Raw genomic sequence first — 17,561 nt, 5'->3', positions numbered from 1 at the left:
ATTTCCACTCGTATTTCATTGACGTATTAAATTAATCTTAATTTGTTACCAAAATATTAGCTGTGGTGGCTTGTCGTTTGTTGATAAAGGAAATCGACTTAAGCTCCGAATCATCATATCCCGTACATGTTCCACTTGTTGTAAGCTAGTAGAACGAAATGGCCAAGGAAAATATAACTATTCTTCTAAGAGTCTGACCTCGATCAGCCAGCAAATGCAATTGTACGAGGGTGGCAAAACATGTATTTCCTGTGTAGATTAAATTTTGAAAATTGGCACAATTGGAATAGTTGTAAGATAATATAAAAATTTAAAACAGGTTAATTTAAAATCATAATCGAACTTGAAAATTATATTACTTAAAAAGTTTCCATGAAAAATGTCAGTTTCACACTTCACTAGACGGTTGAAATACTTATAAAATTCTAAACGACAGCTCATAATTAATGTTAAACTTTTATTCTAAACTGTTTCATATTGATTTTTTTGAATAAGGAATTTTATTAGATGAAACTTTTCCGACCAAGTATACTTTTGAAATTCATTAAACTTGTTTATATGTTCAAAAATAAAAGCTAAATAAACGATAATATAAATGTACACAACCTAACAGAAGGTTGGTTCATTTTTTAATTTTATAAAAATATACGGATAATGTATTCCATATTAAAACATCAAATAAAAGAGTATGATTTCTACTTACTTCACTTCTAAGTTTCTGGAATGAACGTAATCCAGAAAATATTGTTTAGAAGAGAACATGAATACTTTTTTTTGTTCAGCAGATGTATAGAAATGTTAGAAATAGGAACATAATTCTTGAACGGCAAGATAGATGAGATAAGGCCAGCCCAAGAGGCAGGAACACTCTCTTGTAGATCATCCTCACAATGCTCTACGACTATCTAAAATTTTCCTTCCTGTAAAAATTTTATCTTGCCATTATTAATCACATTTTATCTTCTGCCTGTCACCATCACACAGAAAACAATTTATGATTAAATATAATGCTTTATTTTTGAGAATATGGCTGAAGAACAAGTCCATTATCTAATAGAAACTACTATTGCAGAGGCACTTTTGAAGCCTTTATCATGGCCCAAATAGTTAGCTCAGAGAAAAAGATAAATTTTAAACCGACTTAACAGTAAATATAATATAAATATACTTGGCATTATGGCGAAGCCAATACCACGAAAACATACCCAAAATTATAATTATGTCATAGAGTCTACACTGCAATTATTGATTACTATTTTTGTTGTTTAAAAGAGCAATTCTTCGTATTTGGAGAATCACGTTTAACATAAATTAAGTGAGATCATCTCCCACGCTAAAGCAGTTTTACAGTGAATATTGTTATTTTTCAATTGGTTTACTCAATGTAGTCATCTGATGTTGAGAACCAACAAATTTCAAGTGTCTCAAGTCATCAAGTATGCTATCAAAATTAGTACCAGCACTTTAGATTTCTCAGAAATGATAGATCCCTTGTCTTAGCCTACATTTAAATCATTTTCTACCTTGGCTGATTTTCCGTAAAAACCCTCGAGTTTCATTTGATTTCTGCAATGCATAATTAATTTGCATTTAATGTCCTTCCTTGTTGCTTCAGCACTTCCCAATAAATAGTGGATCGCTATCTGGTCATAATTCTCTGATAGAAGCGAAGCGCCTTGCATGTGTAGAGATAAATAGCATCCATTCTAACATCTGGGCCAAAGAACAGACATTCAAGCAGGATTCTCCAAAACGGCAAGGTGCGTTAGAAGTTGTGACCAATTAAAAATAATAAATTTATTGTATTTTATGGGTGTAGAATCAAGTTGGCGCTTAAAGGAACTTTATTAAATAAGGTTTGACAGTGTAACTTGAGCCTTCTTCACCTTGAGTCTCATAAGATTCAATGTGTTGGTAAACACGTTTCAAATAAAACTGTTATTTCTCAAGAAATGTGAAACGTCGCTCAAGAAAATAAATTAAGAATGTGCTTCGATTAACTTTTAATTCTGAATTAGGCGAGGATTCATCAAATGAATAACAGTTGGGATCAAATAAAATTCTATAGTACATATATCTGTGGTTGACTTATTTTGCAAGTACCCGTCTTTTTGCACTTGTTTAAAGAGACGAAATTGAACTTTTTGGTAATTTCCATTTTTTGCATTTGTGGCTCTCACAAATGCATTATTGCATAGATTATGTAGTTATATATATGGTTTGTGTTTTTGGATCTGATTTAGAGTTAATTAAGGTACGGTAATGATAGTGATCATCCATAGGATATTTTTTTTTTTCCTTTGTTCATAATCCTTGGTTAGATTTCGTGGCTTGGAAGGCTATATATAGCATTACATCCTTTCTTATTCTTCTGGATTGCTTTATTTTCTTTTCCAAATATTGCAATCTAGTTTAGTCCAACAAGGCTAATTTTTAGTATTACTCGTAAGTTTATCTATTTGCTTTTAGGATCATGTTTCTGGTTTTAGTATTGTGGCTTTGTTTAGGAGTTGTGAGTCGCAAATGCAACATTGCAAGCTCTAAATGATTATTTGACAATTTTCATAACACATTTTAGTTAGTGGTGAACATATATTTTTGTAGCTGCATAAAGATTTTTTAATTTCTATTATTATCCAATGGCGAACATTAAATATATGTTTATAATCTTTGTTGGTCTGTATTTATTTGCTTCTTTCAATGCATGTATAGCACTCAATGTGTGCAGTCAGTGTCTAACTAAAGTAAACCCTACCTCTTTTAGGGAACCTTAAAGGGAACAGGCATTTATTTCATACCCGAGCTGTCGCAAATTTTTAAAACAACTTTTTATTTGCAAAATAAGTTTTCATTTTTTCTTTTAACTATAGTTATGTTCCTTAAGTTAATTTTTGTTTAGAAAACATCCTTAGCTTCAAAGTTTAATCAAAGGTGTAAAAGTAAAGAAAAGATAATCAGAAATTCTAATGAGATTCTAAAAATTATGTCATCTTATTCCACCACTAAAAGATTATTAACAAATATACTAGATTAATTAACTTTATTTTCTACTAGAGTGCACTCTACTCAAAAGATTTCCGGCACTGCAGAAAAGTTATAAGGAAAACTTAACAACTTAATACTGAAAATCATACACCTGTTTGCTACTTTTAATATCTTTATTGGGGTTTTGTAACTAATAATCATTAAAAACAAAAAATAGAAGAAGAAATAAAATTGTATGAAATTATTATAAGACTAATTTTGTTTAATCATTTTCAAAATAATAATAATAATAATAATAATAATAATAATAATAATTTTCAACTGCTCTAGTTATTTACAAGTGGCTATGCGGCTTTATTTAGGAGAACGCGCATAGAGATGAAATCTGCTAGACTGCTTCTAGAGAACGTTCAACTTGCCCAGAGAGGATCCGCGACTCTCTGGTGAATGGGGCTTGCATCTGTTCGGCGAATTAGGCTGCGTGAAGGCGCTTTAACTTCCAGACTGGTTCTACGAGATTGGAAGAGCAGTTAAAAACATTGGGTGCCGAGCAATATGTGGATTTAAGGTAATGATAAGATGGAATCAGAAGCAGTATGTATATAGCTCTTCCAGCTAACTTCTTTCCAAAAAATTTCAAGTTTAAAATGCCATATGTAGTTATGTAGAAAATCATAAAGCAATGAAAGAAATTGCCCAGAGACAAAAGAGAGATGAAATATGAAAAGAACATGAAATGATTTGTGCAACGTTAAAGTTTGCGACAGGAAATTCAAAAAAAGTTTGAAAACCTTTAGGAACGTTCTGCGTACCACAACTGCAGCTGCAATGCGTCTGCAGGTGGCCACGAACACTTTGGGCAAAAGGCACTCCAAGAAACACAAGTATGCCACTGGTTCGAAACAATTACAAGCTAAGCTTACACAGTCTATGTAATGAAAACCAACTAAAAATGACTACTGTTCAGAGAACGATCACGCTGGAACAACTCAACTCTTCAAGGGCATTTCATATCTGCTCTAGGGCGAAGTTTTTACAATGTGCACTACTACGAGAGTGGTCTAGCAAGATATGCCAGCTCTGCTAAAACTTAACAGTATGAAAAGGTACATCTTAAGATACCAAATTCAATAAATCAAACTTAATATTTCTTATGAAAGGGCCATTTATTAGATTTTTATTTTTAAAAAATTAAGAAACTCATTACTATATCATGAACCGAGAAAATCGGCGAAAGCGGAGAATCCAGTATTTCTTCGTGATGACTTTCTTTGTTCCAAACAAGAGAGACAGAACTGTTCTTTAGCTCGTAGCTGTGATCGTTAAAATACAGCATACCCCTCGACTATATCTGTACAAACATTCTAGATCATAAAATCACATTAAATACTTTCCAGACTATTCCTCCAACGAAATAATAACTTTACTTCTTTCATTGAAATAATCCAATTATCAAAAATAGGTACAAAGATAAAAGTTAAACAACTAAAACATCAAACTGTCCCCAGATATTTCTCTTCCTTTAGGATTTTTTTTATTTTATTATCTTACTTAAAAAGAAATAATGAACTGGTGTAAGATAATTACAAAACAAAATTATATACAAGTTTCATCGGACGTACTGAGATAAAGAGTTTGGTGAGAGAACATTGGAAAAGTGAGCCATAAACTTGGTTAAATTTTACAGTAAATAAACTCTTCCTAGTCTGAATATTGAGCAAGAAAGTAAGCTAAGACATTAAATATCACGTTGTTTCTGAATATGTAGTCAATTTTGTTATTGTATTGAAAATAAAACGCATATGTCCTTTATGATTGATGAACTGCAAGGAACAGTGTTTTTATAAATCTGTTTTGAAACACACGATCTTAACCTAACAGAAATGTTTGAATAATACCCCTGGAAAATATTCTGATAAAATTAAATTTTATTGTGCGTTTGAATTTGTTTAACAATTCTGGCGGGTTTGTCACAACTTAGCCACTAGGTTTTCATTTACCACTCTGCAGTAATTAGAGGTAAATTACAATTTACAGATTTTTCAATGGCTGCTAGAACATGAATTACCGAGAGGGCGTTCCTGTAGTTATTGTGTGACCGAATAAAAAAATATGGCTCATAAAACTTTCTTTTTTAATTAAAAACATTATTAAAAGGAGGTTCTAAGGGACAGGGGTTTGGTGAGGTACCTGAATTTAGCGTTTAGAGGGCATCAAACATGTATTTTCGCATAAAACATTTCACAAATTTGAAACGATAGCAGTACTGCCTCTTTCTAGTAGACAGTTTTGTTTAAAAATGGCTGTAAAGCCAAATACATGCGACCTAAAAGATCTATAGAATTTTTAAGCGTACTGTTTTCATGTTATCTCAAATTCTGTGGTGGTTAAATTTATAAATTATTACTACGTAAATTATATAATTTTGGGATTAATATAAAACTAAAAACTTTTCTAGTTATCAGTTAAGTGTTTAATGCATTATTTGAAGAAATAGGTTTCCTATCAAAATAAATTTCGAAAGAAAAAACCCTGGCCACATTTCCTGAAAGAGAGAAGATTACGATGTGAAACTTTTCTACTGAGATAATTCACGATTGAAATAAAAAATATATAATTATTGACGGTAAACATTTTGTAATCGATTTTTAAGTAAACATTAAAGTTCATTAATAAGTCAGATCAAATTGTAACGCACAAACATTCACAAATTCAACCAATTTATTTTCTTTATGAGTTTCAAACGAGTTCAGATGTATTAAGATAAGGGACACTCAGCAACAAATCAATAGAAACGGACAAGGTTAACTGACTGCTGTAAATCAAATTTTGTCAAAATTTTACTGTAGTAAGAATTTCACTAAATAGTTCTTGATCACTTAGTAATTGCTATTCTCATTGTACTGACTGGTATACTTTCTTCAAATTGGATTCACTTCCCTAGCTTTAGAAATGGAATAATTAACGAAATTAAAAGTTGATTCTTTACATAGTACTAAGAATTGTATTTTTGAGAAATCAACAGAAAATTGAGCACACTTAATCATCATATTATCACATGAATGCTCTGCTAATTGGAATAAATTAGGATCTATATTCATCTCTATTTTCATTACAATGAAATATTGGACTGGAAAATTAACTGAATAATTGTCCAGTTCAGAAAAAGAGAAGTATAACAAAAAAAGTAATAAAATATAAACTAACGATATAAAAATGTGTTTAAAAGATAAACTAACATATTTAAATGATTATTTTTCTAGAGATAAAAAAAAAAAAACCTAGAAGATAATTGTAATTTTCAATGCTAGAAGTAACTTTAGCTTCAGATGATTGACTCAGTAGTCACATCACTTCGAAAATTACAAGAATAATGATTGGGAGAAGCTCATAATTGTTGCATCTTGGATATCCAATGAAATGTTGAGCTCAGTAAATCCGGAAACTTCCAAAACTTTTTGAAATACTGCCAGGTCGTAAATCACAACATTAAAAAAAAAAAAAAATTGTGATTAAGTACTTAGAGAAATGATAAAAAGGTTCTAAAATCTAATTTATAATATAAATAAAAATTCTAATATTATTCCTTCACAAAGATGCCTAATGATCTTTATATCAGCTACGATAAAGTTTAACAATCTGTTGTTAAAGAGATCAAACTTTTTATTGTATCAATTTGTGTGTATCTAATACAAACATAAAACATACACATACCAACCTTAATATAGCTCAATTGGTCTGTTTATTGATACCATGGAAACTTCCTTCAACTTTACGATTGGATGAAACTGATTTTCTCAGAAATATAATTCATATTTCTCTCGCACTGGGAAAAGAATCTCAACTTGATGAAAATTTTATTATTGAATGAACATTTTTGATCTAATCAGAGCCTATAACAAAAATATCAAAATAAAATGAAAGTAATTTTATGGTTAGAGAATTTATTATCTTTTTGATTTGGATTATTTTCTGGATGAATATTTAAAATAGACATACTTATTAAAATAAATAATAACAATCCTTTAATATATATTTATATTAACTTTTTTCAAAGATCTTGAACCTTATTACATAACATATGTAAGGGTCCAGCTGACCAGGTGATGGACAGTACTGTCTGTTTAGAGAAAACATTGCTTGCAAGCTAGCATTGCTTGAAAAAAGCTGTATAAAACACCTAGAGAGTGAAAATCTAAGGACGGGCAGTTAGACCCTTACATAATGTTATAAGGTTCAAGATCAAAAGTTAAAAATTTATACTAATAAGCACAATAGAAAAATTACTAACAACAACTAATACAAATAGGGAAGAGATTAGTTCCTGGGATCCTGGGTTGGAATCCGGCTTTATTTTTCTCTCCCATGGAGCTTCTTGGAGACTCTCCTGGACACTACTACCGGTAGCTAGTAAGCTCTACATCTTCTATAGTCTCAGTACATTTCTATATCTAAAATCGTCGGCTGAATTTCCTTTTCACTTTAGAATGTCATCTTAACCCACTCTGTCGCCAAATATCCATTCGCTATTAATAGAAAAGACTAAAAGACCTCAACTAAAGTTACGTATATTCCTCTAGTTTTCCCCTGTATGTAATTTCCCAGTCCTACCAAAACATTGCTAAATAATCTGTAAGGATATTTGTGGATTGTACAATATAGAGAGAGTGGCTAAATCATTGGAACTTCTGCATTACATACAAATGTATCTACATATTTCGTGCCAATATAATGTTTAACATACATGTTTATCCACCTATTTCGTAATTATTTTTAGAATTTTTAGAAAAGTTACGTTTAATGACTTCTAATTCTTAAAAAAATGTTGAGTGAGTCGCCTTCTTTGCCACGGTTTGTACACCCCCTCTCTAAAATGTCACGCAAGTACAAAAAGTACAGAAATACTACCTAAGTAATATTATAAATTTTTTTATTTTATCCGTCATTTTTGCTGTATTGCTGAATAGTGTCGGACATTGTCCATCGTCAGATGTGATTAATCAATTTGGTGTAGAGTTTACGACTTCACTTACTCGTATATTACGTCTTGCACTACACTTGTTGACACAGCAGTATAGTCACTAAAATGGTACTTATAGGGGATCATACATCCAACTTTCTAAATGTGATTTTAAAATCAGTTTTTTGGTAAAATGATTACAACATACATTTATTTATACGTAGTATCTCTAAGAAAAGAGTGCAAAATCTTTTTAAAAAAATAATAAGAGCGTCTTTCGAGAAGATGGCAAAAAGTTAAAAAGTCATTCAGTAATATGATCCTTCCAGCGAATCGTTATACTGCGATCTCTGGAGCACCTTAAAAAGTATCTATTTAAACTTCCCGTAATTTTCCGTTGTGGAATTAAAATGGATATAAGGCGCCACGATAGCCGAGCGGTTACAGGCGAGACCTGCAAAGCTAATATGTGGTACTGGGTTCGATTACCTGTCTAGGCCTTGGATTTTATTTAATGGTTAATAAAAGAAATTACAGAAAAGTATGTTTGCTAATCGTCTCCGTTCACGACATCTAATTTGGCAGTTGGACGTAAAGCCGGCCTGATAAAATAGGCATTACTTTACTTTACTTGCTTAAAATGGATATAAACAGGATGATCGTCGAATGAAACGCACACATTCTCACAAAGGGAGAGAGATTGAAGAAGGCATGTTAAAATCCAATTTTTGCGACTCAGCTAGGTACATTTCTGACGAAAACTCAACTGAAAATCTGACATTTTCTCTAAAGAGGATTAAAAAAATAAAATAATCTAAATAATAACAAAGAAAGCAAAAATCATTTAATTTTTTTTTCTTAGCACCCTTTTCATTCCTTATTCTCTCATTCGAATATCAACCACTAGTGGAATAGTGGCCGACAAGAGAAAACAGCGATTGAAATTTAGTTTATAACTAAATAACAGCACGAATGACGTCAATTCCAAAGAGTTAATCCACTTTCACGCACAAAATCTCTTAATCCAATTATGTGCAAACATAAAACCACAATAGATAAGGTTACTATTGATCATTACAATTAATTCTAGACCAAATTCTTTCGAGAAAGCAAGTTATAGTACAGAATGATTTGGCCTGTTTTGCAAAAAACTCAGCATGTTATGCAAATTTCATCTCTATATTCTAGCCTTTGCATTTTTTGATGGGGTGAAGCGGATGATGATAGGAATCTATGAAGAAATAAAGGTGGCAAGTCTATGCAGGCTGACGAAAAACATTCATCCTATGTGCCTAACGATGTATAGGTGCTGATTGAATTTAGAGTTCCATCACACAAATTTATCGCTGCTTACGAAAAAAATCACTCGCAGTGCTTGATGCCTTCAAAATTAATCCTTGATGCAAAGGCAGGCCTTTAATTCGTAAATTTAGCCTTCAAAACAATGTTTTAACTCATTAGATGCCTGCCGAAAGAGAGCACTTCTAGACAACAGATATTGATAAAATATCGAGCCTCGTTGATCTTAATTACTTTGATTTGATCGCTCCGTGACTTTTTTTACCCTCGTTCTTGATACATTCCCGCAACAAATACACATATACTCTTTGGACTACCTAGCCATATTTCTAATGAAATCTCAAATTCGATCATAACACTTTCTGTTGAAGGTGAAGGTAAAAACATTTGTGCTCGATATCGAGGGTTATCTGATCTTGTATCCCAAGTTTTATATGAAAAAAAAAAAACTCTAAACAAACAGTTATGTATGTCACTTACTGGATTCCAACGAAATTAACATTTCACCTGCCGCTTAAAACAAGTGTGTTAGGCCTACTCTTTTAAAAAGATTTTCTGTAGCTAACGATAATAAGGTCTTTCTTTTCACCTGAAATATTTGCACTACTTATAATGAAGAAGTACAATACTGATACTTTAACATCTTAGGATTACATTTGACCAATGAAGTTTAACCAAACACTTAAGCATTAGGATTGATGTTTTTCTGGCTCTAAAATAAACAGAAGGCTTAAGGTAAACAATGCTTGCACTAATGTACCTTGTCTTTTCTAACTTAAATTAGGTTTAACATTTGAAGATGGGTAAGTAAACAAAAGGGATCTTATTGTAATTACATTCTTAATCTATTGTACCTATCTTCATCAAATAATAATAATTTAAAGTATTGATTAAAAAGTTGTAATTACGTTTAAATTACAATTAAGTTTAAATAAAATTGAGCTGATTTATGTATAAATACCTCCTTAACTGAGTTATGTTGTTCACGTTGCCTGATCAGTACGTAACACATGTTTGATGGATTTTTTTCTTATAGGAAGGTAACAATTAGGCCAACATTACTTGACTCATGACTCATTGAACGTACTGTGATAAAAGGCATCCTATTAGATCATATATTGTTGTCTTAGTAATTGAAACAAAAAGCTTTGGCTAATAGACACGTAAAGTGCTCAATTCATCAATTCTTAAATTCGTTTAAATAGCTCCTCATAATGTGAAACTCAAAATCTCTTCTATAATTTTGAAACAAGATTTCAAGAAATAGAATTTATGGGTACGTATTACAGAAAAAAGTTGTTTCCAAGAAAATCGCGGAAATCTAAAAACTGATTACATTTTCGCAGTTTTAAAAGTCCAGGTTTACGAATTTCTCAAATTTTTAAATTTAATAAATCAAATTGGACCTCTACACGGTAAGGTTGATGAAGTGAGGACGAAGTATGTAAGTAAAGTACATCAAAATGGTATATTTTGTTTAGTCTTACAGTAAACTGAAAACGATTAATATTCCCGCAGAACCTATGTGTACTATGAAGATTCTCTTAAAATAATGGAAAATGATAATTTTTTTTATAATTTATTAGGGACTGTTCGCAAATAAGGTGGGAAGTCAAAGAGGTTTTCCACAGTTTTTCTCCTATTGAGCATCTTGCCCCTTATAGCGCGTAAAGTAAATCTAGGTGCTTAAAAAAAATAGTTTTTTTTTTCTAATTTAGATAAAGTTGCAGAATAGGTTTATTTTTCAAAACTCGGTGAGTGTGTTTAGACCACATTTTTATAAATATTGTGGTAGAAAATGTGAGCAGGTGCTACAGAAGTGCTGTAGTAGGAGCTCCGTATAACTACTATAAAGATATATAGCCATAAATTACAAATGTCACGCAGTCAAACCGCGGGTAAATGTACTAGTGCGTTAATTTATTGTAAAAGTTTTGACCTAATTATGTAAGTTCTAATTTTTAGGAATAAATAAGGTTCTGGTAAACACTTGTGATGTTACAAATTATTGGAAAACGAATGTAAAACTTGTAAAAAAAAAAAAAAAAAGTGATAGGATATTATCTTGTAAAAATAAAGCATTTATCATTTGAGAAATTCTGTGTATGCAATACCATTAAGTAAATGTTAAGAGAATTGGAGCAGCAAATTAAGAAGGCCTCATTTGTTCCACTATAATTATTTTTTTTTAACTGAAAATGAAGAAACCGAATTTACTTAAATTTTTGAACACTTAGAATGTTAGTAACTATGTACGAGTAAGTGTTGAATTCTCGCATTATAAAGATGGTAAAATTATACCAATACAAGAATGAAGTTCAAAGTACCTCCTGCCTCTTAAAATAAACATACCAGAATAAAATGTTCAGCAGACTTTGTAGCCTACTTTACGAGTGGTATATAAATACATCATACATTGAATTGATTGATGGAAATTGAAAGAATCCTACAGGAAATGCGCACTTCGGGTTAGTGCACCTTTCAAACACGGAATTTTTGGAACTCATTAATTCGTCTTTGATGTTACATACGTGGTTTCCGCGCTAATTATACTAACAACGCACTTTAGAAGATAAAAAATTGAAAACGATCTTAATAGTTAGAAGCAGTATAGTAAAAAAAGGGCTTGAAAGAGAAAATTAATTGTTAATTGTTTCTGTTTGGTACATTGTGAAAGGTTCGTCAAAATAGTTACATTCATAACAAAGGTAAACACACATGCTTATTAAATGATACGGAGTAATTTCATGAAACAACAATGTTATTATCTAATGTTTAATATACCTTGTGGTTCACTAAAAGCCACTATTATGAGAGACATTTAATTTATTAGTATCATGGCTACTAAGACACCTACGATGTTAATATTAACAAATAATGACTCCATAATTTTGATGATTAGAGTATTTTGTAGCCAACTTTTTCATCTCAGTTTTTTTTTTAATTAATTCTCCATATTATTACGTTATATATGTACATTAATGTTTTTTGAACTAAATTAAACATTAATGCAGATTCTCATATTGGGATGAGATTAAGTGGATTAAAATATTTTATGTTTTAGTATAAAATCTTGCTATTTACATAAAAAGTCTTATTGTGGTAAGAAATGCGTAGATTTTCATTAAAGTAACGTAGGATAGACATTTTAAAAAACGCATAAAGAAAGTTTTGACTCCTTGGTACCATTATAAACTTATTTTACTAGTAATTGAATGCAATGTTTCACTTAATGTACTTTTACAATGAACATTAAAGAAGTATGTCAAGAAAACGAAGGGGTAAAGAAAGTAAAAACTAGATAGTGATCTGTGCAATATGTAAAAAAGTTTATGTGCAATTTATGCAATCAAGTATGTGTTGTATCGACATTATTAGCCTTAAAGAGTTGACGTGGCCCCTTGGTCGAAACCTTGGCATAATTAAAAGATTTATGTCTAAATTCGGCAAGAATTTCCTCTTTCTTATCTAAAGTATCAATCTGTCAACCAACAAAATGAATTAAAGATTATTACTGTTGTAAAAAGAAAGTAGTCGGTTATGGCCATCACAATTGAAGCAAAAAATATATATGTACATAATATATTGAAAATGTGGTTAGTCCTGTAGCAATATCGTTGATTTTACAATGTAGCCGGCATAATTATTGTCTCCCTGACCGGTTACCGACTTTCATCCACGTCAGAGGTGCAGATTAATCAATTTTGGGTAAAGATTTCCAATAAACGATATGTTCTTTAATCGAAAAATTTTCACGTAAATATTATCACTGCCCCATTCACCATTAAAATATTAAACGCATCAATTACTGTTATAATTTCTCGTTACTATTGTTATCCTTTCTTTATCAGTTTGGAAAGTAAGACTGTTCTAGTCACTCTGGAGTATCTTATATGTTTGGTAAAGAAATAAAGCGTGCCATTTACACTTTTAATGTTGATATTTGATAGTGTAAACTTTTATTACAGTTTTGTTAAATAATAAAAGGAATTATAGCCACCACTGGCTTTTATATATTGTGTTCACACCTACAACTTCCACTTCTATGAGCTACTGATTCGTGATACTACTGTCAGTGTAAATCTTGTTTGTGTTGTTCGGCTAGGATATTCTCACTGGCTCCAAGATCTCTGAAAAGAGGCTTGTTCATTTTCCCTTCGGATTGCAATATATATATATATATGCAGCGAGTTAAAGGAAATGCTTGTCAGGAAATTTTATGTAGAACCGAAAACTCTGAAAAGTATCACTTTCGGTTGGAAGCACTGCACTGAGTAGACATATTTCAGAACCTTGGGAAGTGTAACTCAAATTCTCTAGAAGAAAGTGATGAACTTATCTCTAAATACAGTGCAAATACAAGTTGGAAGCCAACCACAATTTTAACAAATCTACATCTAATGAAAACCCACATTGCAAATCCAACCCCCAATATAACAAACACTTCATAACGATTTAGTATTTTTCGATAAAATTTGCTGTTTTGTAAGAAATATTTAAAGAAATTCTAAATCTTAAAATTTCAGATACTGTTAGCAGTTAGTCATCATTTTTTCAAATAAGATTTTTATTCTTCAAAGTCTCTAGATTTTTATTCTTCAAAGTCTCTAAGTCCTCAAAGGATTTATACATATCTTGGCCCTTTCGGTGAATTGCATACCATTAGAAAATGCTTTCGTACTCATTTTTGTCAAGTATGAATGAAAATAGTTTCATATGAATGTTTAAGTTACATAAGCAATGAAACCTAACAATTTACATTGGTCTTCATTCAATTAATATTGTAACTATTGGCTTCACTTACATCATTAAAATCTTCATTTACAAATAAAATAATTTATCCGTTGATTTTATACTTTGTAGCACGCATGTTTATTGAGGCCCTGACCGGTTCTAGACTTCCATCCAACATCATAATTTAAAATTCTCTTTCAAAAGTCAATAAAAATTTTTAACGGAAAACTGGATTTAATAATTATAAATAAAATTAGTTAGGGAAACTAATATTCTGAAAATTAATAGGAAATAAAAGAAGCAACAATAAATTCTGATTTATTTTAATTCTCTAGAAAAGTCGCTTGGCTTTAAGTAGTGCTGAACCTTTATAATTAGCAAATGGTATAATTTTGCTTAAAAAAAAGAAAAAAGATCATACTTCATAAGAACCTCTAATATTTCATTTAGGAAAGCGTAAGTGACGTTATCAACAATAATACAAACCGTTCCACGCTTTGATGGAAACGATAATGATATGAGAAGGGACAATCTGATAAGTTGAAATATACTTCATAGATGTTATATTTAGGAATCAAACTAGTTTTCGGAAAAATAAACAAAGAATGCCTCCTAAAAAAAAATAGTTTTTTATCGCTCATTCTACAAAAACACCGGTCTCATTACAAAAAAAACTTAGCGACTTGCACTTCTGTCTAATGGGTATAGTTCAGCAATTAATTTTTCACCAGTATTATTTTGTTTCAGTTTTAAAAAAGTCTAAACTTGAAACTACCCTAAAAAGTACATCAGGCACTACGACAGATATTTAATAACTTTAAAAATACAACATAAACTTTCATCACATTAAATTAAACTTTTAATAGTCTTTCAAATATAATTTTCATTCGTGCACATAACAACTTCAATAAATCTTAAGAATTTTAAGAAGCTTAAAAATTGAAACTTTCTATGTTAAAAATTAGGGAAAATTCACGTCATTTGTTACAATACTTTATTTTTAAGATAATGCAAAAAAGTCCATTATTAAAATAGGTGTTGTGGACGGCAGAGAAAAATGAATTATCGTCGTTCAATATTAAAACAACTTATTTCATACTGAAATCGTTTTTGACGCTAGAAACGTATACGATGATTTCTAAAAAGACCATAAATAATTCGGGTCGAAAGAAATGGCCCCAAGTAAGCAGAGACTGAACATACTCTCGGGTCATCTTGCATTATTTTACCTAGCCTAGCTATGACTATTTTTTTAACATTCCCTAAAAAAAATGTTTAAAAAAGTTCTTTACCTTTTTGCCATTAGAAACTGGCAACCTCGCTTCCATAAGCTGCCTTGTTAACTTTGATTTTTCTTTTTACAATAAGCTTTCAAAATAATGATTAAAAGGGACATTCAACGGAAGATTGAATGTGATTTTTCTTAAAGTAAAATGATTCGAAATCGCTTTTCTATTCCCGCAAGAATTACAAATATTTGTGTTTCAATGTGTTTTCTATTGAAATAAGATCTACTTTACTTATATCTGCGAATATTGATTAATACTAGATTTAGATTTTACTTTCCTGTTGTAAAAGGCCAGTCTGATAATTTTCTAAAAAGATGTTTCAAATTTTAATAAAATAATAGCAAAAATAATCTCATTAAAACAAAATAATCAAAAGTCAAAATTTAATAAAGTAATTAAAATCAATTTACAAACAAAAAAAAAAAGCTATTAAAAAAATTATTTTTTCAGAAAAAATAAGACTTTAAATCGCTATGGAAACGAAAATCCATTTAATAAATGCACCTAATATCGAATCTTGTAAGTGCGCAAAATCTGGCTATGGAGTATTGTAATTCAAGAAACCCTTCGAGCATAAAAAAAAGAACTGTGTTCTAAAGCAACAATGAGATAGCACGACGATTTAAGATGGGTACACATAATCTCTTTTTTAAGAATTAATCCGAAGCTTTCTAATTTCACGTCTATATAATTTACACAATTTCTTTGGCTTGTAAAAAGTGAACAATGATACAAAATACCAAAGGCGACCTTTCCATACTTTTATATTATTAGCGTCTTCAAATTTTGTTAGACATCTGTAAATATGATTTCCCAATGGTATTATCTGTTTGCGAATGATTTTTTTACGATTGGTATTTAGTGCTTTTAAATGTTTTTTAGCTGGCCGCATATGTTCTTTACAAGCTGTGAACACAGAAGCATTCAGTTTTCCATACATTTTGAGTGATTTAGTTTCTTTAACTGTTATATGTATTGGACCGTCAATACCTAGTTGTCGTTTTTTCTTTTTGAGTCGTTCTTCAGGTTTTCGTTCTTCTTGAATCTTCTTTTCCATTTTAAAATAAGTGTCTTATATTTATTTACACGATCACTTTCAATTCTATCTTCCTATAAATAGATCAACTGTTAAATACAGCCTTCTGAATTGTAAGTTATTGTACAAATGTTTATCTTATGTTTTAATGCTATAAAAATGTCAAAAACTGCCAGGTTGTTCCTTTTAAATATGGGAGACATCAATAAATAGTAAACTGGGAATTTATTTATAGATTAAAAAATCTAATTTACAAGTTACTGACATTTTCAACAGAAACAACTAACATGTTATCAACGTTTTAAGAACATTATGTTTTTCCGAAACAATAGCTACAAAATCAAACTGTTCTGACATGCCAAAATTTTATTTGGCCCTGTAAACCGCCAGGAGCCTGAGACATAATAAAAACTGTCTAAAAAGGTGGTCCTACATTTTAGATACTTCCCAAAAATTTTCTTATTTATCATTAGGTTATCTCAAAATTTCATTGATTTTACGATTTTATAAAACTGCCTACGAATAAATTAACATTTTGTTTTTTAGGCGGAAACTGCTTATGTATCTTCGGGTGACTGCACTCCCCGAAAATGTAGTAGCACTCTCACAAAAAAAAAAAAAAAACCGTGACCTGGGACCTAATATCGCAGAACATCAGGTCATGTTGTAAGAAGTGCAAATCTTGCTCCGTCACTACTGAGAAATCTCTGCAGGAAAGCACGGTCGCGATGATATCAGGTAACACGCACGGAATCTGATCTCTATTCAGCGCTTTTCAATTATCCAACTATCACCTATAAAAAGGTGGAGAGTATATCGAGGACCGAGTATTTACGATGTATCTTGAGTCAATCACATTCCCCCATCCTGCATAGGCAAAAGACAAAATCTTTTTTGGCAAAATGTCGAGATAAAAATAAAGTTGATAGGCAAAGTAATAATTGTTCTTGCCATGTTCTTTTCCGCCCAATTTGCCATTTGCTTCACTGCATTTCTTCGCGTTTAGAGTAATGCGCTCTGTCCCTCACTGGAGTTGGGCGAAAAGAGTGTTTCCACTTGGCTATATTCCTTTGCTTATCATCTATCTTAGATTTCGTAAATTGAGATCCAAGTTTGCACATCACAATTTTGTATCCTAATTTCAGGAGTCATCAACATCCCGCCTAAAGACTTTCCACATAAACTACTTAATCTTGATGATAGATTGAGGGCTCGCCTTCCTAATAATAACAACTATTGATAATTTGGCTGTAGATAA

General features: G+C 30.9%; 1 protein-coding gene and 1 long non-coding RNA gene across 7 annotated transcripts in view; one reads left to right on the top strand and one right to left on the bottom strand.

The window, feature by feature from the left end:
• Positions 1-17,561, top strand: part of LOC141456312 (uncharacterized) — a 37,647-nt gene that overhangs the window by 6,169 nt on the left and 13,917 nt on the right. Inside the window, exon 2 of one of the 4 annotated variants that reach the window (XM_074132215.1) lies at positions 1,616-1,760. The exons of the other annotated variants lie outside the window; for them this stretch is intronic. The gene's annotated coding sequence lies outside the window, so the exon portion shown is untranslated. The remainder of the gene's footprint in view (positions 1-1,615; positions 1,761-17,561) is intronic. 4 annotated transcript variants of the gene reach the window in all.
• Positions 2-12,094, bottom strand: LOC141456322 (uncharacterized). Of its 3 annotated transcripts, none has more exons than XR_012459720.1 (5): positions 11,359-12,094; positions 10,206-10,330; positions 6,704-6,878; positions 704-920; positions 2-249 (listed from the first exon to the last, which is right to left on the bottom strand). It is a non-coding gene; the product is annotated as an uncharacterized lncRNA (long non-coding RNA). The 3 variants fall into 3 exon arrangements; XR_012459721.1 differs by lacking the exon at positions 11,359-12,094 and adding an exon at positions 9,725-9,833 and having other exon boundaries at positions 10,206-10,221; XR_012459719.1 differs by lacking the exons at positions 10,206-10,330; positions 11,359-12,094 and adding an exon at positions 9,725-10,019.

The sequence above is a fragment of the Rhodnius prolixus genome, unplaced genomic scaffold (genome assembly GCF_049639745.1).
Source record: "Rhodnius prolixus isolate KJV_2025 unplaced genomic scaffold, Rpr scaffold_4, whole genome shotgun sequence".
NCBI lineage: Eukaryota > Metazoa > Arthropoda > Insecta > Hemiptera > Reduviidae > Rhodnius > Rhodnius prolixus.
This window is presented reverse-complemented; position numbering and strand designations above follow the sequence as displayed.